Source organism: Vombatus ursinus, unplaced genomic scaffold (assembly GCF_900497805.2).
Source record: "Vombatus ursinus unplaced genomic scaffold, bare-nosed wombat genome assembly UNPS02010304.1, whole genome shotgun sequence".
NCBI lineage: Eukaryota > Metazoa > Chordata > Mammalia > Diprotodontia > Vombatidae > Vombatus > Vombatus ursinus.
Window position 1 is genome coordinate 1204120 of NW_020950082.1, and position 21939 is coordinate 1226058.

The following is a 21939-nucleotide window of genomic DNA, read 5'->3' on the forward strand; positions in this document are numbered from 1 at the left end:
TAGAGGTTACATAGAAGAACACAGCAATGGCAGTCTGGCCTAGCAGATTCTGCCCTGACTTCAGAGGCAGACAAACAGGTGGTTCAACGGACAGACCACAGATCTTGGAGTGAGGAAGACCTGAGTTCAGTCCAGCTTCAGACACTTACTAGCTCTGTAACCCTGAGTCAGCCACTTAACCTCTGTCTGCCTCAGTTTCTTCAACTATAAAATAGGAATAATAATAATAACACATACCTCCCAGAATTGTTTTGAGAATCAAATAAGATTATATTTTTAAGGCACTTAGCACAGTATCTGACATATGATGAAAGCTTAATAAATTCGTGTTCTCCCTACACACACACACACACACACGCTGTCTCACCCTGGACAAGTAACTTATCCCCTCTGAGCCTCACTTTGTTCATTTGTAAAATGGGGATAATAATACTTCCTACTTCACAGGATTGATATGGACAGAAAAATCAGATGCATGTAAATTGCTTTTTTAAACCTTAAATTAGTTTATAAATGTGAGCTAGAATACCATAGGGATGACCACCACTAGAATCCTCACTGTTTCTTCTGAAGATCTTTACAGATGACCCAATCCAGTTTCCACCATAACTGGGTAGATCTTTGCTCCTACTCTCAGAGCTATGCTAGTAATGGAATATTAAATGGGGTGTAGGCGGGAAACATTGTATTTGGTATCAAAAAGCATGAGTTTTAATCCCATCTCCGTGAGTTGGTAGCCCTTAGGCAAGCTACCTAAACTCTGGGCCTCAGTTTTCACATTAGTAAAGTGAGAGGATTGGACTATAGTGGATACATAACTGAACTTGGAGTCAGGAATACTTGATTTCAAACCCTGCCTCAGACAATTAATAGCTGTGTGACCCTGGGCAAATTGTTTAACCTCTTTGCCTTGGTTTCTTCATCTGTAAAAAGAGGAGGTTGAACTTGATTATTTCTAAAGTTCCTTCCAGCTTTCAATTTGTGATAATATGTGTATCCATTCACACTAATACATAACCCTTGTGTTAGAGGCTCCCTCTTAATACTGAGGTACATTTTGGATAGACTTCTATACTTCTCACTGGGAGCTCACTTTCAGTATCTTTTGTTATAGGAACAAAGGGTAGGAACCAAATATCTTATATAAGCACTCAGGCTCACAAGGTATCTAAATATAACCATAGACAAAAATCAGAAAGGACTAACATTTGAGGCCATAGTGGGTTGGGGCGGGGGTAGAGTTGTCAAGAGACTCCATTCAGTGAGAGTAAGATAAATATCTTCCCCAAGAACACACACATTCTGTGTCCATCACTCTAAAGTTTGTTGTACCCTGGGGTTCTGTCCTTGGTCCTCTTTTCTTTTCTCTCTTCACTATTTTTCCCCTACAGAGATCTTGTCAGCTACCATGGACTCAATTATCACCTCTGTGTAGAAGACTCTCAAATCTACACATCCAGTCCTCTCCTGGGGTCAAGACATGCACCACAAATGTCCTGTGAACATCTTCACCTGGATGGCCCATAGGAATCTCAAATACAACATATCCAATCCAGAATTCATTATTCCCCTTCCTAACCTTTCTATTTCTGTCAAACATACTGCCACCCTTCCAGTCATCCAGGTTTTCAACCTTGATGGTCTCCTTCATTATCTGGATTCATCATTTGCCAGATCTTGCCTATTCTAAAATCACATCACTCTCCTCTCTATTCACAGAGACATCACTCTAATTCAAACCCTCATCATCTCTCATATGGACCACAATAGCCTCCCAATACCCTTCCTCAATTCTCTTCTCTCCAATCCATCCATCCAGGCAAATTTATATTGCTTAAGAATGGGTTATACTGCTCAAGAGACTTCAAAGTCTCCCTTTCATTTCCAAAAAAATACAAACTCTCTGTTTGACAGACTGGCTTCAATCTACCTTTGAAGACTACTTCTATAGTTTCCACTGTGTACTTCATACCAAACTCCCCTCCTTACTGATCACTATATGCAACTTTCAATCACCTTCCTATGTGCCTTTAGCACAGCTATCTCCCAAGTCCTTTCCAAAGCTCATCACAAAATTAGTACTATTCCCTCTTCACAAAGTGACTTGAATTTACTTTGTAGAAAACTTGTGTTTACCTAATAATATCTGTCCCAAACCCCAGTAGAGTGTTCACTGGAAGGTCAAATACAGAAGCTGAACCTTAAATACTTAGGCCACATAGTGAGACTCACTGGACTCACTGGAAAAGACCCTAATGTTGGGAAAGATTGAAGGTAGAAGGAAAAGGGGATGGCAGAGGATGAGATAGATAGTATCATGGAAACAACAAACATGAACTTGGACAGACTTCAAAAGACAGAAGTGGAGGATAGAAGGGCCTGGCATGCTGTGGTAGTACATGGAATCACAGAGTCAGGCACGATATACTTACATGTGTATATATATATATATATATACACATACATACATACACACACACACATATATACATATATATCATTGGTGGTGAAAACTAAATGTTTTCATGTTAAGAAATCATTATTAAACTAAATGTTTTCATGTTAAGAAATCATTATTAAATGAACTCACTTGAGCCTGAAAATATTCACTTCTCAGCTCATAGAAAGCCTTGAAAAAGAAAATTATGATTTGTTTCATACAGAATGGATGAGGAGCATCTATCCCATCAAAGACTTGTAAAGTCCTCCATAACTTACAGTACTACCTTGCTGATACTTCCAGAAAGAGGAAAGGATTCCTGGTTTGCTCTTTCATACTGGGATTCCATGTATCATTACTCTTCTAAAAATTCTTACATAGAAGCTTTACCACATGGAGGCTGTCCTCCTTTCTGCCAGATATCATGAGTCCTATCTCCTTGCAGCATGTGTCTTCTTCCACACACACTCCATCACTCACATGTCTCTTTTATTTATTCTCCCCGTTACATAGCATCTCTTCCCCCAAGAGATGGTACCACAAGGGCTATGGAAGGATTACAATATGCTCTAGCTTTCATGCCAAAGGCTTGAATGCCTCATGGCTCCTTAAAACATCTTTTGCTTTTTATCTAGTTGCCATGCTTCACCTCCCATATACACACCTACACATCCAGGGTCTTCCTCAGGCAGGTAGAGTAAACATTCTTTCTCTATTATCCACTTAGAGAATGTGACTATTAGTTTTCTCTCTCCAGGTCAGTTGATGGTGAATCTGTCTCATTTACTCTGTAACTCTGAGGAACTTACAAAGGAACTCTGTCTCCCAATCAATGGATGATATGGATAACATTTTTTCATCAAAAATCCTTTGGAATTGTCTTAGATCGTTATTTTGCTGAGGATAGCTAAAACATTCACAATTGATCATACAATGTTGCTGTTAGTATGTACAATGCTCACCTGGTTCTGCTCACTTCCCTTTTCATCAGATTGTATAAGTCTTCCCAGGTTGCTCCAAAAACATCCTGCTCATCATTTCTTATTGTACAATAGAATTCCATCACAATCACATACCACAATTTGTTCATTCATTGACCAATACAGACCTAGTAATATTGCTAGGTCAAACAGTATGCACAGTTTTATAGCCCTTTGGGCATAGTTCCAACTTGCTTTCCAGAATGGTTGGATCAATTTACAACTCCTCCATTAGTGCATTTAGTGTCCCAATTTTTCCACATCTCTTCCAATATTTGTCATTTTACTTTTCTGTCATATTAGTCAATCTGATAGGTGTGAGGTAGAACCCCAGAGTTGTTTTAATTTGCATTTCTCTAATAAGTAGTGATTTAAAACATTTTTTCCATATGACCATAGATATCTTTGATTTCTTTCTCTGAAAACTGCCTTTAAATATCCTTTGACCATTTACCAATTGGGAATGACTCATCTTCTTATAAATTTGACATGATTCTTTTTTACATTTGAGAAATGTAACCTTGCTGTAATTTTTTTTCCCTGAGTTTCCTGCTTTCCTTCTAATCTTAATAGAATTGGTTTTGTTTATGCATAAACTTTTTAATTGAATGTAATAAAATTATCCAGGTAACTTTCTATAACATTCTCTATCTCTTGTTTGGTCATAAATTCTTCCTTTATTAATAGATCTCTTGAAATAATGTATCCATTTTGATGTTATCTTGGTATACTGTGTGAGATATTGGTCTACACCTCATTTCTGCCAAGTTGCTTTCCAAGTTTCCCAACAATTCTTGACAAATAGTGAGTTCTTATCCCAAAAGCTCAGACCTTTAAGTTTATCATACACTAGATTACTATGGTCATTTACTACTATGTATTGTGTACCTGATCTATTGCACTGATCTACCATACTATTTCTTAGCCAGTACCAGATTGATAATTTATAATTACCACTTTGCAATGCAGGTTGAGATCTAGTATGGCCAAGCCATCTTCACTTTTTTTTTCCATTGATTCCCTTAATATTCTTGACCTTTTGTTCTTCCAGATGAATTTTATTATTATTAGTTTCTAACTGTATAAAATAATTGTTTCATAGTTTGATTGGAATGGCACTGAATAAGTTTAGTAGAATTGTCACTTTTATTATATTGGCTTGGCCTGTCAATAAGCAATTAATATTTCTCCAAGTGATTAGATCTTACTTTATTTGTGCAACAAGTGTTTTGTAATTGTGTCCAGATAGCTCCTAGGTTTGTCTTTGAAGATAGAGTCTCAAGTATTTTAGATTGTCTGCAGTTATTTTAAATGTAATTTCTATTTCTATCTCTTTCTACTCGACTTTGTTGGTAATACAGAGAAATGCTGATGGTTTATGTGGGTTTATTTCATAGTCTGAAACTTTGTTGAAGTTGTAAATTATTTCAACTAGTTTTGTAGTTGATTCTCTAGGATTCTTTAGGCATAACATCATATCATCTACAAAGAGTGATAGTTTTATTTCCTAATTGCCTCTTTTAATTTTTCAATTTCTTTTTCTTCTGTCATTGCTATAGCTAGTGTTTCTAGTACAATATTGAATAATAGGAATGATAACAGGCATCCTTGTTTCATACCTGACACTACTGGGATGGCTTCTGGCTTATCACCATTACAGATAATGCTTGCTTGCTGTTGCTTTTAGATAAATACTATTTATCATTTTAAGGAAAGTGCCACTTATTCCTATGTTTTCTTGTGTTTGTAATAGGAATGAGCCTTATATTTTATCAAAAGCTTTTTTCTGCATTTATTGAGATAATCATATTATTTTTGTTGTTGCTTTTTTTTTTGTAACTGATGTGGTCAATTATGCTGATAGTTTTTTCTAATATTGAACTAGCCTTGCACTCTTGGTATAAATGTCACTTAGTCCTTCTTTATAATATATTGCTGGCATTTTATTAAATTTTTATTAAAATTTTTATTAATTTTTATTAAAAATTTTTGCACTAATATTTATTAGGGAAATTGTTCTATAGTTTTCTTTCTGGTTTTGCTCTTTCTGGTTTAGGTATCAGCATCATATTTATGTCATAAAAAGAATTTTATAGGATTCCTTGTTTGCTAGTTTCCCTAATAGTTTATATTGCATTGGAAGTAATTGTTCTTTAAATGTTTTGGTAAAATTCACTTGTAAATCCATACGGTCCTGGGGATTTTTTCTTAGGGAAATCATTTAGGGCCTATTTAATTTCTTTTTCTAAGAGAGGGTATATTTAAGTATTCTACTTCCTCTTCTACTAATTTGGGCAATTTATATTTTTATAAATATTCATCCAGTTCACTTAAATTGTTAGATTTATTGGCATGTAATTGGGCAAAATGGCTCTTAATAATTATTTTTAATTTCATCTTCATTGGTGGTAAATATACCCTTATTCATTTTTGGTACTGGTAATTTGGTTTTCTTTCTCTTTTAAAATCAAATTTACCAATTTATTTTATTATTTTTTCATAAAACCAGCTCTTAGTTTTATTTATTCAACTTTTTTTGTTTCCTGTTTTTTTTTTTTAACTTTCAATATTATTAATCCCTCCTTTGATTTTCTATATTTCCAATTTGGTGTTTAATTGGGGATTTTTTATTTGTCCTTTTTCTAGGTTTTTTTTTAGTTGCATGCCCAAATCCTTACTCTGCTGTTTCTATATTTTATTGATGTAAACATTTATAGATATAAAATTTTCCCTAAACACTTTTTTGGCTCCATCCCACAAATCGTGGCATGTTGTCTCATTGTTATCATTCTCTTTAATGAAATTGATTAAATATAATGAAATGATTATTTCTATTATTTGTTCTTTGATACACTCATTTTTTTAGAATTAGATTATTTAGTCTCCAACTAATTTGTTGTATGTAATTTTATGCCTAATAGTCTGAAAAATATGCATTTAATTTGTTTTTCTTAATTTGAATTATTGTTCACCCTGACCTTTTATTAGTTCTGCTGTTTCAGAATTCTATTTGAAGCATTATTTAAAAGTTATTTGGGGGGGAAATTGGGAGAGTTCAGGTGACTTCTTGCCTGTACTCCACTATCTTGGCTCCACCTCCATAAAAAAAAAAAAACAAAAAAAAAACTCTTGTTGGAGGTAGTACCTCTTCTTTTTATTTTTTTTTTTTAGGCAATTGGGGTTAAGTGACTTGTCCAGGGTCACACAGCTAGTAAGTGTCAAGTGTTTGGTCTGAGGCCAGATTTGAACTCAGGTCCTCCTGACTTCAGGGCTAGTGCTCTATCTACTGCACCACCTAGCTGCCCCAGGAGGTAGTACTTCTGCTGAGCTTTAAAAGAAGCAAAAGATGGAGTATGGGGAAGGCAGAGAGACAGTGTATCATAAGCATGGGAGAAAATGTATACAAAGTCATAGAAGTAGAAGTCAAGTTAAGAAGTCAGAACGCATTTATTAAGTGCCTACTATGTGCCAGACACTGTGCTAGGCATGGGTGATGTAAAGAAAGGTTAAAAAATAGATGATTTCTGCTCTCAAGAATCTCAGTCTAATGGAGGAGACTATATACAAACAATTATGCACCAAAAAGATAGATACAAAATGAATTTAAAATAAGCAACAGGGTGAAGCTACTAGTATTAAGGTAGATTAAGTAAGGCTATTTGTAGAAGATACAATTATAGCGTGAGGGTTGGGGATGGAGATAAAATATAGAATAACTGGAAAAGATAGGAGTGGGTAAACGGATGAAGAGTTTTGAATACATAGAGATGATTTTAGATTTGATCCTGGAGGCAATAGGGAGCCACTGGTATTTATTTTAATAACACGGTCAGACATGAATTTAAGAAAATCAATTTAAACAGCTGAGTGGAGGATGAACTTGTGTGTGGACAGATTTGAAACAGGGAGAACAACTAGAAGGCTATTGCAGTGGTCCAGGAGTGAGGTGATGAGGGACCGCATCATAGTGATCACAGTGTCAGAGGAATGTGGTACTTGAGATACGTTACAAAGGTAGAACATTCCAGGACTTGAAAACTGAATGGATGTGAAAAGTGGTGAAAGAGTGAGATGTTGAGCATGACACCTAGTTTGTGAGCCTTGGAGGTGACTGGGAGGAAGGTGGTGCCCTGAACAGTAATAGGAAAGTTAGGAATAAGGGAGGGTTAAGAGATTTGGATTATGAGTTTAGTTTTTACATGTTAAGTTTTAGATGCCTATAGTACATCTAGTTAGAGATACAGTGTCTAGTAGGGAGTTAGAGCAATGAGTCCAGAGGTTAGGAGAAATGTTATACCTAGATGAGGAGATCTTAGAATTATCAGCATACAGATTATATTAAATCAATGGGAATTGATAAGATCACCAAATGAGAAAGCATAGAGTGAGAAACAAGAGCCTTCAGGAACACCCACATTAAGTGTGCTTGACCTGGCTGAATGAAGATCCAGCAAAGGAGAATAAGAAGGAAGGGTTAGAGAAATAGGAGGAAAATTATATGAGTAGTCTCTTAATAAGCTAGAGAGAAGAATGTCGAGTCCAAATCTTGCCTTACTTACTAGCTTTGTGCCTCTGGGGAAGTCACAATCTCTCATCCTCAATTTTCTTACATGTAAAATAAGGAAAATAGGACCTACCTGGTAGGGTTGTTGTGAGTATCAAACAAGATATTATAAATATGTGTGTGTGTGTGTGTGTGTGTGTGTGTGTACACATTGCAAACCTAAAGTGCTACCACTGTAACTGTTATTTATTATATTATTGTTACTGTTATAAATATCATAATTTAGCTAAAGAAATAATCACCTAGTGACCAGTTTCCTGGAGGTAAATCTCTCCATGTTTAGCTATATTGATTCTCAGACAGAGGACTAAGGCTGCCACTGAGATGGTGCTCTAAACATTTCCAGTATAGCACATCAACTTTCTGAACTCACTTCTCCCTACATGATAAAGCATCAGAATATATCCACGTGGAAGACACAAAAGTAATATACACATTCCTGATGGGTGCAGCTGAACTGCAGCCTATTTCAAATAATGGCCTGTTCTCAAAAATGTCATAAGGAAAATACAGGGGGTCCCCAAAATCCTTTGTGCAATTTTAGACTACTAAAACTTTAAAATATTAAAGTTTAAATCATTGAAGGCTTTAAACTGCACTAAGACTTTTGGGAAACCCTGGTTGTAACTACAAATATATAATGAAAAAGGTGGGCTGATCATGTGACAAGTGTGTGAGATGGACAGCTTCTCTGGAATCTATAGAATGTGAACATCCCAGACAGACACTTCTGTAACATTAGATGAATCCTAAAAGGGGTTGTCTATAGAAGAAAATGGACAAAAATTGAACTGGATGAATAGGAAGTTTCTATCGTGGAGCCTCAATCACTGAGAAATCCTGAAAAAATATTTTACTTCCTTGAAGAGCTGAAAATAGAGTAAGGGGAAGAAGTAAATCTTCACATTCACTCCTTGGATTAAGTAATTGCCTGGTAGTTCTCAATGCATAAAAAAAAATTTTAAAAAGCTCTTTAAAAATTTAGTCACATAGGAAAAAAAGCTCAGTGTTTATGACCAATTCTTAATGCATCCTAACTATATGCAAATTCTTGTATGCCTCTAAAGTAAACAGAAATAATAAAATAATAAAGCTTATTTTAGGAATAAAAGGATTTCACCCAATCACTATAATTACCAAAAAGTTTAAAGATACTAAAACCTACTCTATAAAGAAATGGCTGTTTTTGATGTTATCAACAGTGACTTTAAAGCAATTATAAACAAAGTTCCATTATTTCAGTGCTAGTAAGAGATAGCCCCTCTGTGAATGCATATTTTCTATTGTAGGACAAAATAGTACAACCAAATTATAGGATGAAATGAAAAGTAACAGCTCTGGGATCCATCTAAGACTTTCATCAAATGAAGATTACATGGTCTATGTTTTTAGAAACTCAAAGGTCAAAACTTTATTATGTTGGCTTGTTAGCTTTCACCTCTTATCGACAGTTCTCAACTGCTTTCTGTACAAGATCTAATTTAACTCCTTCATAACATCTGCCCTCACAGGATTTTAAAATGAAAGAAAAATCTATATTAGTACAGCAGTTCCCCATTTTTTCACATTTTAATAGCTTAAGTCTAGCAGTATTGATTCTGAAACTTTGAATGATGTCCATTACATCCAACTGGAAAAGATAGCTAAAAGCAATTTTAAAGGCCATAAATTAATTACCTACCAAAACCCCACAAGTTATTGAAAACTATTTCCTAAAATGGAAAGAAAATATGATTTAACTTTGTCATAATCAATAGGGCCTTTGCTAGGCAAAACCAGTGACAATGTTTCCTTCTCTCCTCATTCCTCTCTCCTCCACCACTTAACAGTATTTTGTTTTCCCAATTACATGTAAAGATAGTTTTCAACATTCATTTTATAAGATTTTGAATTCAAAAATTTTCTCCTTTCCTCCTCTCCTCTCTTCCCAAGACATCAGGCAATCTGATATAGGTTATACATGTACATTCATGTTAAACATATTTCCATATTAGTCATGTTGTGAAAGAAGAATAAGAACAAAAAGAGGAAAAATATGAAAAAGAAAAAAAAACAAAAAAAGTAAAAATAGTATGCTTCAATCTGTATTCAGACTCCGTAGTTCTTTCTCTGGAAGTGGATATCATTTTCCATTATGAGTCTTTTGGAATTATCTTGGATCATGGTATTACTGAGAAGAGCTAAATCTATTGTAGTTGATCATCACACAATGTTGCTGTTACTGTGTATAATATGCTCCTGGTTCTGCTCACTTTACTCAGCATCAGTTCATGTAAGTATTTACAAGCTTTTCTGAAATCTGCCTGCTCATCATTTCTTATAACATTCCTTTATATTCATATACCACAACTTGTTCAGCCATTCCCCAACTGAAGGACATCCCTTCAATTTCTAATTCTTTGCCATCACAAAAAAGAGCTGCTATAAATATCTTTGTATGTGTTGATCCTTTTCCCTTTTTATGGTCTCTTTGGGATATAGACCCAAGAGTGGTATTGCTAGATCAAAGGGTATGCACAGTTCCAAATTTGCTCTCCAGAATTGTTGGATCAGTTTACAACTCCACCAACAGTTCATTAGTGTTCCAATTTTCCCACATCTTCTCCAACATTTATCATTTTCCTTTTCTGTCATATTAGCCAATCTGATAGATGTAAACTCTCCTTCTTCCTCTTGCTACATTATCACATCCTCTTGCTTCCTGAGTTATCCAACTTCTAATTCCCAGGAAAGCCTTCTCTTTCAAACTCTGTGAATGTCTTTTCCTGCTTTGCCCCTCCTCTTCAAAATGTTCCAAGGCCTTAATCATCTTAAACTAATATATAAGAAAGTGTTAATCATCTACTATCACACCTACCCCCTTATAACCCCTAAAAAAAAAACACCACACCCACCCTTAATAATACATTTGCTCTTTTGTATTTTTGGTGCTGTTGGATTATCATTCAACACACATTTACCAAACACCCAGTATATATCAAGCCCTATGTTACATAATGAAGACATGAAAACAAAAATACCACAAAAGTTATTACCATCTAGAACCTTATATTCTTCTGGGAATTCAACATATACATAGAAGCAACAGCCTTGTATAGTAGATAGAGAACTGACCTCTGGGCCAAGAAGATCTGACTTCAAATCCTATCATTGGCACATACTGTCTGTGAGATCCTGGATAGTTCTCAACCCATCAATGCTCTAGACTATTCTCTAAGGCTATTAAGTTGTAAAGAAGGAAGATGATACCCTTTGGGAGAAAGAAGTTCCTCACCGGGGAATTCTCTAAAATAGTGTGAAATGATAAGCAGTCCTTATCCAAAGAAAAATTAGAAAGGAAAACACCTGTAATTCTATATTATCAGAGAAGCCTCCTCAGAGGAGATGATACTTGAGTTCATTCATTCAATAAACATTTATAAAGTACCTACTCTGTGCCAGGCACTGTGCTAAGTACTGAGGATACAAAAAGAGGCAAAAATAATCCCTGCCCTCAGGGAGTTTAAAATCTAAAAGGGGAGATAACATACAAACAAATATATATATAAAGCAAGCTATACACAAGATAAATAGGAAATAATGTTCAAAGGGAAAGCATTGGAATTAAGAGAGGTTGGGGAAGGGCTTCCTGTAGAAGGTGGGGTTTCAGTTGGGACTTAAAGGAAGCTGTTAGGTCAGTATTGCTATGAGAGGAAGCATAGAGAATCGAGCTTTAAAGTAAATTAAGGATTCAATAAAATGAATAGATGAAAAGTATTCTCATTCTAAGGTTGGGGATGGTTTGTGTGTGAATGCACAGGAAAAAGGGAGATAGAAAGTCAGGTCCAGTTTGTCTGGAAAAGAAATTTGGTAGGAGGCAGTTAGGTGACACACTAGATAGAGCACTGGGCCTGGAGTCAGGAGGATCTGAGTTCAAATCTGGCCTCAGGCCAGACACTTGACACTAGCTGTGTGACCCTGTGCAAGTCACTTAACCCCAATTACCTCACCAAAAGAAAAGAAAAAAGAAACTAAGTAAAGGTCCATGTTATGAAACTAACCTTAAAGGTAGATTGGAGCAGATTTTGAAGGACCTAAATACCAGGCTCAAGTGTCTACAAATTACTTATGCAATGAGGAGCCATTAAAGATTTTTGATTATAGGAATGGCATGGGTAGACTTGTACATCAGGGAGATTATTTTGTCAGTCATGCAGATGGTTAGTAGGAAAAGGTAGTGACTAGAAACAGAGATCAATTAGGAGGCTCTAACAACAGTTCTAAGAATAGGTGATGAGGGCATACTGTTGGATGGTGGCTACGTGAGTGGAGACAAAGGGGACTAATGTGTCTTACCTATGGGGTGATATCTTTGCATTTAGCTTTGATGACCTTCAAATAGCAGATGTGATCTGTCAATGAGCCTGTACTCAAAATCCTTCCATTCTGATAACACGTACCAGAATGAATATTCTACTGTCATAACCTTGAAAACACCACTCCACAAGGAGACAACACAGTAGAATTGGTGAAAGATTATGACTTTCTACACCTCTACCCAAAGTACTGCATAATATTCAAGATCCTATGTCAAGCAGGGTAGATAGGAAGTACATTTAGAATAACAAACAGCAAAGTCTCATCATTTTTGGAGTGAGAAGATATGTTAGAGATGATCTCATTCCAACCTTTCATTGTCCTGATGAAAAGACTCAGGCCCAGAGAGGAGAAGTGATTTTCCCAAGGTGACACAAGTGGTGAATTGTGGAATTACTGTAGGATCTTAGAGGCAGAGTAGAGCAGTGGTAAGACCACCAGACCTGCAGTGAGAGGACTGGTCCCAAGGCTGGCCCTGTCACTTGCTGATTCTGTGACAACTGGCAAATAACAATGTCACTGAATTTCTTACCCATAAAATGAGGTGGTTGGATCAGGTGAGCTTTAAGGTCCCTTCTAGTTTCAAGCCAATGAACTTATGACTTCTGCTTCCAAATCTAGGGCTCCTTCCAAGCAATGAATAAAATTCCTTCTTATTACACTAAAATTATAGACTTATCTCTAAAAGGATCCCTGAGGCCATATAGAATATCTCCTCTACTTTTTATAGTTTGAGAAGCTGACTTTATAGTCACATATTATATCTTTGAGCTGGGATGGGGCACATGGAAGAGTGCTTTGTCCTCTTTCAAGTAAGTGATTATTAGAGTGAGGGTATGTGTGAGGCTGAATGAGTAAATATGAGTGGGAGTATGTGGGTATATGAGGATGAGTGTGAGTATGTGTGAGCATGTCAATCAAGGGGCTAACCTAAACCACATTTGGTATGTGTGCATGTGTGTGTGTGTGTGTGTGTGTGTGTGTGTGTGAGAGAGAGAGAGAGAGAGAGAGAGAGAGAGAGAGAGAGAGAAACAGAGAGAGACAGACAGACAGACAGACAGACAGACAGACAGACAGAGAAAAGAGTTTGTGTTGGAGGATGGGCTGAGTGAGCACACTCCTGGGGTCATCTTCAGAGGTATCTTAGGATCTAGGAACTGAGGATGTGTTGCTTGGGACAGGAAGATCATTGATGTAGAGACCAAGGACCTAAGTTTTCATTCCACTCAGCTGCTGCATCCTGGCTATGTGATCCTGGGCAAATCACTGAATTTCTCTGGATCTCAGATCTGTAAAAGGAGATGTGTGAATGAGATTATCCCTTTCACTTCTAGCTACTTGGTCCTGTGAGGAGACCCCATGGGGGTCTAGACCTGGGGACCACCCTGGAACAGCTGGAGATCTGAATATCTGGTGATCTGTTGTTGTTCAGTCATTTTTCAGTTATATCCAACTCTTTGTGACCTCATTTGGGGTTTTCTTGGCAAAGATCCTGGAGTGGTTTGCCATTTCCTTTTCTAGTTCATTTTACAGACAAGGAAACTAAGGCAAACAGGGTAAAGTGGCTTGCCCAGGATCACACAGCTAGTAAGTGTCTGAGGTCAGATTTGAACTCAGGAAGATGAGTCTTCTTGACTCCAAGCCCACACTCTATCCACTGTGTCACCTACCTGCGCAGCTGGGTGGGCTACAAATGGCTTATTTCATTACAGTTCTGAATCTGAACCACCACATTAGCCTAAGTACTCAGGCATGGTCCAACATAGCAGTTATTACATCTCAAGACTCTGGCCTTCCCCACAAAAGGAGAAGTGAGGAGGAGGGAGAAAAGAAGAGAATGACTTCTGGACTCCTGGCAGCTGGATCTGAGAAAGCTCTGACTTCCACAGATGTGGACATAGATTTCTCTCCAAAGGAATGGGGACTGTTGGAACCTCCCCAGAAGGACCTGTTCAGGGACATGATGCTGGAGGACTCTGAGACATTTGTGTGACTGGGCATTTTCAGTTTCCAAATCAGCTCTTTTCTCCCATTTGGGGAAAAGAGAAGCACTCACTCTTCTAGCAGAAGTCCCAAAAAGCACATGCATACATTCCATTATTCAGATGACCAGTTGTGAAACCAAGAATACAACCCCAAGCCAGGTATCCCTAAGGGGGCATTATCTAAGGAGAGAATCCCAAAGGACTGTCCCTGGAATTCTGAACTGGGTTGTGCCCTCAAATCAAAGAGAAAGAAGTTCAGCAAGGGGAGATTGCACAGAAAATTAAAAGCCATTCACAGAACAATTATGAATAAATTAAGCATTCATGAATATAATACTTTTGGAAGGAAAAGAAACATTAGTCTGGGCTCAATCCTCATTCCTCAGCAAGGAGTTTCTACAAAATACTTTTCTATAAGTATGATACAGTTGGAACCAAAAAAAAAACTTCAAACAGTTTTTAGAACTAAACATAATACAATCTCTTTGGGAAATAAACTTTTTAAGTTTAATCATTATAAAAAGTCCTTTACTTACCATTTTCATAGCATATGTGCTCAAAGAATACATTCTGAGTGTAAATGTGGCAAAGCCTTTAGCATCATTATATGCCTTGCTATGAAAACAAACAAACAAAAACCATTCATACTGGTACCCTCAATACATGCAATGAATGTGGGAAAGCCTTCAGCAGTAAGCAATATCTACTTGAACATCAAACAGCTCATACTGGAGAGAAACCTCATAAATATAATGAGTGTGAAAAGTGGAAAAGTCGTCAGGCAGAAGTCATCCATTAGGTGACATCAGAAAATTCATCCTGGAAACCCTACAAGTGTAGGGAGAATGTGAGAAAGTCTTCAGACAGAAGAAATGCTTCAAACACATAAGCTAAATCTTCCTGAGCATAATAAATGTAGGAAAAGCTTCAGGCAAAGCTCATATATAAAGTGATATCAGAGGACTCACTCGTATAAAGGGAGAGCATAGAAAGATACTTAAAGTAGAAAAGGCTTTAAGCAGTTCATGCAACATGAGAAAATTCATACTGAGAAATAAAACCTATAAATGTGATGAATGTAGAAAAAGCTTGAAGCAAAACCTTGATACACACAAAATAATCCATACTGTGGAGCAACCTTACACATAGAATGAATGTGGGAAAATATGTCAGGCTACCCTACTTGTCTGGGTTTTCCTGTGACCTACCTTCTGTTATCAATGTGCATTCTTTTAAAAGCTTCATAGATGTTCTTTTTTTTTTCTTTTCCTCTTTGGAGGGGTGGGGTAGGAGAAGAAGGATGTTAATCACTCTCTGAATGCCCTTTCCAGGCTATCACTGAATAAGGTTTGTGTTGAATGTTAAAAAAAAAAAAAGTGGTTATCCATGCCACAGATGAGTATAGCTGATATTCCCAAAATACACAGCATTACCCTGGGTATCAGCAGGTAACATTAATTCCAACTCATTACATTTCCACCCTCTTTCTTTCCTCTATTAAAAAGAAACAAAGTGTTTACAGGACACAGAATGAGTTTACTTAGGAAAAGCATTGTATTATCAAATGCATCTGCCATTGAAATGATAGCAGGCACACTCTCTATGACCTTATTCTTTCACTTTTTATTGTGATAACCACACTTACAGTACAAATTCCATAGTTAAAGAGTAATTAGAGGCTCACATAAAACAAGAAAAAAAGAGATTCACACTTTACTAAAGATGCCCCTTCTTTGCCCGGAATAATAGGTTTACCATAGCAACTGGATTATGCTAGAAAAGCTCCTACAAATTGCATCCTAAACTTCCTTGAATATTTTAAGATCACATAGTAGGAATGAAGCACCAGAGAGCTATGATATTCAGTACCATTTTCCTCAAACTTTAAAAAAAAAATAAAAGTCACTCACTATGTTATATGAGTGAAGGACAGCTTTCCTCTTGACCTTTGAGATGAAAGTTAGCTTTTTGCCATCTATTTCAGACTTGAGTGGTGAAACTTTTTAAAATGCAAGCAGCCTACGATGTCATTATAGATCAATTGTTGGTGATGGAAGAGAAACTGGTGCCTTCTTTTAATGAAGCTAAATGTCTGGACAGCTACTTGTGGTTTCAAGACACATAAGCATGAACACAACTATTTAAGCACTTATGCATTTAAGACAAATAAAGGCTGTTCAGACCATAATTTTCTCTTTGATTGCCATAGGTCACCAGAGTTGAGAAACAGAAATCAAGGCTGAAAGACATCACCGTTGCATAAGGATTTTTTTTTTTCCAGGAGCCAGGGCAAAGGGGTCACAAAATGGATAATCCTACCTCAAAATAAGGTGAAATGACTGCTCATGGGAAGAATGTAAAGAAAAAAATATTGCCTATGATGAACCTGACTTCTCATAAAGTTCCTCTTCTATTGGAACTTACCATACATTGTTGATGGAATAAATCAGCATGACCAGTTGTATTCATATGTTCATGCCTGTGTGAGGGATTGGAGGGAGGGACTGATAAGATAACTTGCTATCTTTCAGTAGTTTCTTTTTAGTCTCAAAATATATCTCTGCAATTAAGTATTTAATGAACTATCTTTATTGAATACTTGCTAGATACTTGCTAGATATTATCATTATTACTATGACATGCAATGCACTACAAAAAATACATAACCTGAGGCACAGAGGCAGCATGGCCTGGGAGTCCAAGACAACTGAGTTTGAATCCTGCCTTCATCAGTTTTTATTTGATTTGGGCCAAGTCACATCATGTCTCTGAGTTTCATCTTTCTTTCTTGTAAATGTGGAGAGACATCAGATCTCTTCTAGCATTCTATAATTTTACAATTCTCTTATTCCTATCAAAAAGAGGCTTCTGATCTAGTGGTAGAAATGAGAAATAAAAGATCACTTAGAAAATCCAGAGCCATGAGATAGCAGTCAAATGAGTCGCCTATAGCAAACATGGCTAAATATGGTAAGGTCCAATGATTTTCTTCTTTGGTTTTGGAACTCACAAAGTTAGAGACTGTAATTCTCAGAGGATAAATAATGCGTTCATGGTTGCACAGCTAGTCAGTGTCAAACGCAGGATTTGAAGTTACATCTTCCTGCCTCAAAGTCCAACACTATCAACAATGACATCATACCTTCCATGCCAAATGGGTGATGTATATAAGTTAACACCAGAGAACTACAGAGAAGGGAGAAAGATTAGTGAACTGGGGTAAACAAAGAAATTTTTATGAAGAGCTCAGTTTTGAAATAGATCTTAAAATGTGGATAGAAATTGGACACTTGTATGGATTGGATACTTTGCCATTTTTCAATATGCCAGGAAAGAAGCAATCAGTGTGATCTAGTTTAAAGAGAACTAAAATTTAGAGTGAGAAAATCTAAGCTTCAATGCCCACTATATGATCTCTGGCAAATTTCAGCTACCTTATCAGTAAAATGAGACCATTGGAACAGATGATCTATCTGTATGATCTTAGGTAAGTCACTCTGAGTCTTAATTCCTCAAAATGAGAGGATTAGATTAGATGTTCTCTAAGGTTCCTTCCAACTCTGCCTATAACTTCAAATTTTCCTTCCAGGTTTAAATCTTGTGATCCTAAAAGTATATACTAATGCAGAGCTAGTTCATAGTATATACTCCAGGACCAGTGATGCTTATTCAAAACAAGCATTAGTTTTTTGACTATTTTTAAAGCATAGAAAACAGATATACTCGTCCTTATTTCAAATTACTATCAAAAGGATGCTAACAAATATAAAGGAAAATATAAAATATAAAGAAATACATGAATGTATGTATAAATACATGTGTACATATGGGCAAATATATAATTCTGTCTCATAAATACATACATACAACTCAGTAAAGTCTAGTGGCTCTCTATTAATTTCAGGGGCAAATTATTTAAAAGGCTTTATTTGACATCAAATCTTTTCACAACCTGGTCCTTCTGAAATTTCTAGTAGTATTTGCTCTGCCTTCCAAGCAGTACTCCTCCCTCCATCCTTATTTCTTTTCACTGACTGTCCCCCATTCCTGGAATTCTCTCTCCCCTCCATTCTTAGAATCCTGGCTTCCTTCAGAACTCAGCTGAATGCTACCTCAGGCAGGAGGTCTTCTAGCCCTATAACTGCTAGAATCTCTCCCCTATGGTTGCTTTCCATTTACTCTGGATGACTCCCTATCTTTGCTAAAGTGCTTAAGAAATCAGTCTACACTAGGTACCTGAACTCCCTCTCCACATCTGCTTCTAAAGCCTCTACCTTTAACTAAACCTCCCTCTTCAGCTTTTAAAACTCTTCACAACCTGGCCCATTCCTACATGTCTAATTGTCTTACATTTTACAGATACACACACACACACTACTTGCCATTCCTCACACAGGACACTGTATTTCCTACCTCCATGTTTTCTCTTCATTGGCTGTCCTCATATCTAGAATTGTCTCCTTCACCAACTAGGAAGTAAAATGGATAGAACGCTGGACTTGGATCCAAATCCTATCTCAGATACTGAATTGTCTGTGTGACCACGGGTAAATCACTTGACCCTTTTAACCTCACCTTCCTCAGCTGCAAAATGGGAAATAATGGCACCTACCTCATGGGGTTGTTGTGAGGATCAAAAGAAATAATATATTTAAAGTGCTTACAAAACTTAAAGTGATATGCAAATGCTATTTTCATTATTCCTCTTCATCTCTTCCTCATGGCTTTCCTCGTTTCTTTCAAAACTTAACCCATATCTCACTTTCTGCTGAAGGCCTTTGCTCTTCCACATGATGCAAGTTCCTTGAGGGGAGGGACCCTGTTTTTTTTTTTCCTTTGTTTGAATCACCAGTGTTTAGTACAGTGAATGGCACAAAGAAAATATATAATAATTCTTTGTTGATTGATTGTATGTGTGGGTGTTTGTACATAATGTTTGTTTATTGGTCGCTGGTATATATTTATACATAATATACTTTATATACCTATATACATGTATATAGAAGCATATATAATATGTAACATATTTGTATATATGAAAATGGACATGAATATTCTTACAGATATAACTCAATTCACTTTCTGTAGGTGAATAAAACTTTCCTTTGGAATTTCCAATTTTTGGATCCGTGTATGTTAGCTTTTGAGCATCAGTAGGTGGTAAAATCTTGATTTGTAAGAGCCCACAACATGTTTCTGTTGTAAAGCAGTAGTTTTTTCTTGCCAGAAAAGCATATTTCTTGCCAGAGAGAATATTCTTGGCCTTGAGGATGTTAATTATATTTTAATGAAACCACACTTGCGGGCAGTTTGCTTCTTTCAGGAGAAAGAGGTCCAAAGTTCTAAGGATTTAGTGGAAATTTAACGTCAGACTTGGAGACATCCAAGTGAAATTTTCATCTTATCCATACCAAGGAGGGTAAAATAAGGGAGATGAATAACCTCACCTGCTGAGATTCCAACCCTCAGCAAATTATATCAGAAAAAAAATGATCACATCCAGGATCAAGAATGCTAAGCATCCTTTATTGGCATCCAAGGATCAAAGCATGAAGTCATTTATAATGGTGCCAGCTTCTAGGTAGCCTGAAAATATCTCCTGGTTTTTCAGTCATTTGGCATCACAGAATGGTTCCACTTCTCCCCTATGACTTTTCCCAAAATGAGGGAGAACTCTTAGTTCCTAGTAATTCTCAACTAAATAGCATAACAGAGTAAGAGGCTTAATTCTTGAGTGGAGGGGGGAAGGAACATGTGGAACACATTCGTTGTTGATAGTAATCCTTTCTTTTACTGTGGGGGGAAAAAATTGAAATCCAGTAAGATCCTAGAGCCATCTAGTTTAACCCCTTCCCTTTACAAAGAAGAAAACTGAGGTTCTGATTATGATACTGATAATAATAATAACTTTTACATGGGGCTTCATATAAATAAAATTGCATATTGATATTAGCAATATATGTACATATATATTTCTGATATATCTGTATACATACACATATACATGTTTGAGCTTATCTATATGTACATATTTATGTATGTCTATTTACTTGTATGTGCTTTTAAACATATATATCTACACAAATATATGAGATTATACACACAAAAATATGTAGATATATTCTCACACATCCCACCTGATCTCCAGAACAGGTGAAGTAGGTGCTATTATTACCACAAAACTGAGGCTAAGAGGCTAAACAACTTCGCTAAAGTCATACAGCTAGTAAGTACCTAAATAGGATTGGAACCCATATCCCTTTTGCCAATCTACTTTAAGGTTTTAAATCAGCCTTCTCATTAAAGCCCAATGGGGCATACAGCATAGATATAATTATTCTTAACATTTCAGTAATTGAGTATCTTCAAACACCTGATCTTTCAAACTATGGCTTCTTTATTCTTTAGCAACACATTCAGAACTTTTTTCTAATTTCTTACTAAAGCTGTCCCATACCTACAAAATACAATAAAATGAGGACAATTACACAGGTTAAAAAAAGTGAAAAAAGAAAACAATTTGACCTGAATTTTACAGATAATTCTTGAATTATCTGGAAATTTGCCTAATTCTTCCACTATACTCTTTAAAAGTCATATATAAGAAGGGTGAAAATACTGTTTGCTATTAATACTATTTTCATTTAAAGGAAGAATTCATCATTGCATAGCTTTAGAGCTGGAAGGGACCTTAAATATCAAGTTTGATACCTTGTTTTATGAAGGTAAAACTAAGGGTTGTCCCCCACAAAAGTAAATGCCTTCCCATCCTTACAATGCCCTTGGGTTTGAAATCTAGTGCTCTTTCTACTTCACCTATATTGAGTTGCCTTTTCAATGAGGGTGGGTGGGGAGGGAGGAAAAGAGAAAATTTGGAACCCAAAGTTTTAAAAACACATGTTTAAAAAAATGTTTTCACATGCAACTGGGAAATGCAGCATAATTTCCTGAAAGAAAACTTTTTTTTCTATATTCAAGCATCCCTTGACCTACCTCAAATTGTACATAAAAACCTCATTTCTCAATATATTGATTGGCTAGTTCCCAGACAACCTATAAAATGTCAACAGTTTAATGAGCAATGTTAAAAATATATATGCATTTAGAGTAATTCCATTATGCTCCTCATTAAAGTATGCCACTGAGGTACCATTGATACATATTAGTCTTGTGATTCACCTTTAATACATTGCTCATTTTGGTAATGAGTATTACCTCTTTCCTTTAGGAATGTATATTTAAATTTGCTTTTCTCTCATTTTTAATATCAAAGCCTCCGGTTTCTCCTCTACAAAGTGAAGAGACTGGTGTAGACAACCTCTAAAGTCCCTTCAAAGGTTAACATCTCATAAATTGAATATGATGAATTCTGAGGTTTTTTCCTAAATTGGAAACTGGCTCAAACAGGATTTAAGTGTCTGACCCAAAGTCACCTAGCCAGTAAATGTGTGAAGGCATGATTTCAGAGTTTGTTATTTTTCTAAGAGTTATACTTATATCTGAGGCTTCATTTAGAACCATCAACATATTACTGATAAATTCTCCTTGTTTTCTTACTCAGAGATTAATCTATACATAAAACCTTAAAAGACAGAGGAAAGAAAATCAAAATCA

At 36.2% G+C, this 21939-nt stretch overlaps 1 protein-coding gene across 1 annotated transcript in view; it reads right to left on the reverse strand.

The window, feature by feature from the left end:
• The window catches only part of ITGBL1 (integrin subunit beta like 1), a 365992-nt gene that overhangs the window by 38268 nt on the left and 305785 nt on the right, over nt 1-21939 (reverse strand). The gene's annotated exons all lie outside the window — the stretch shown is intronic.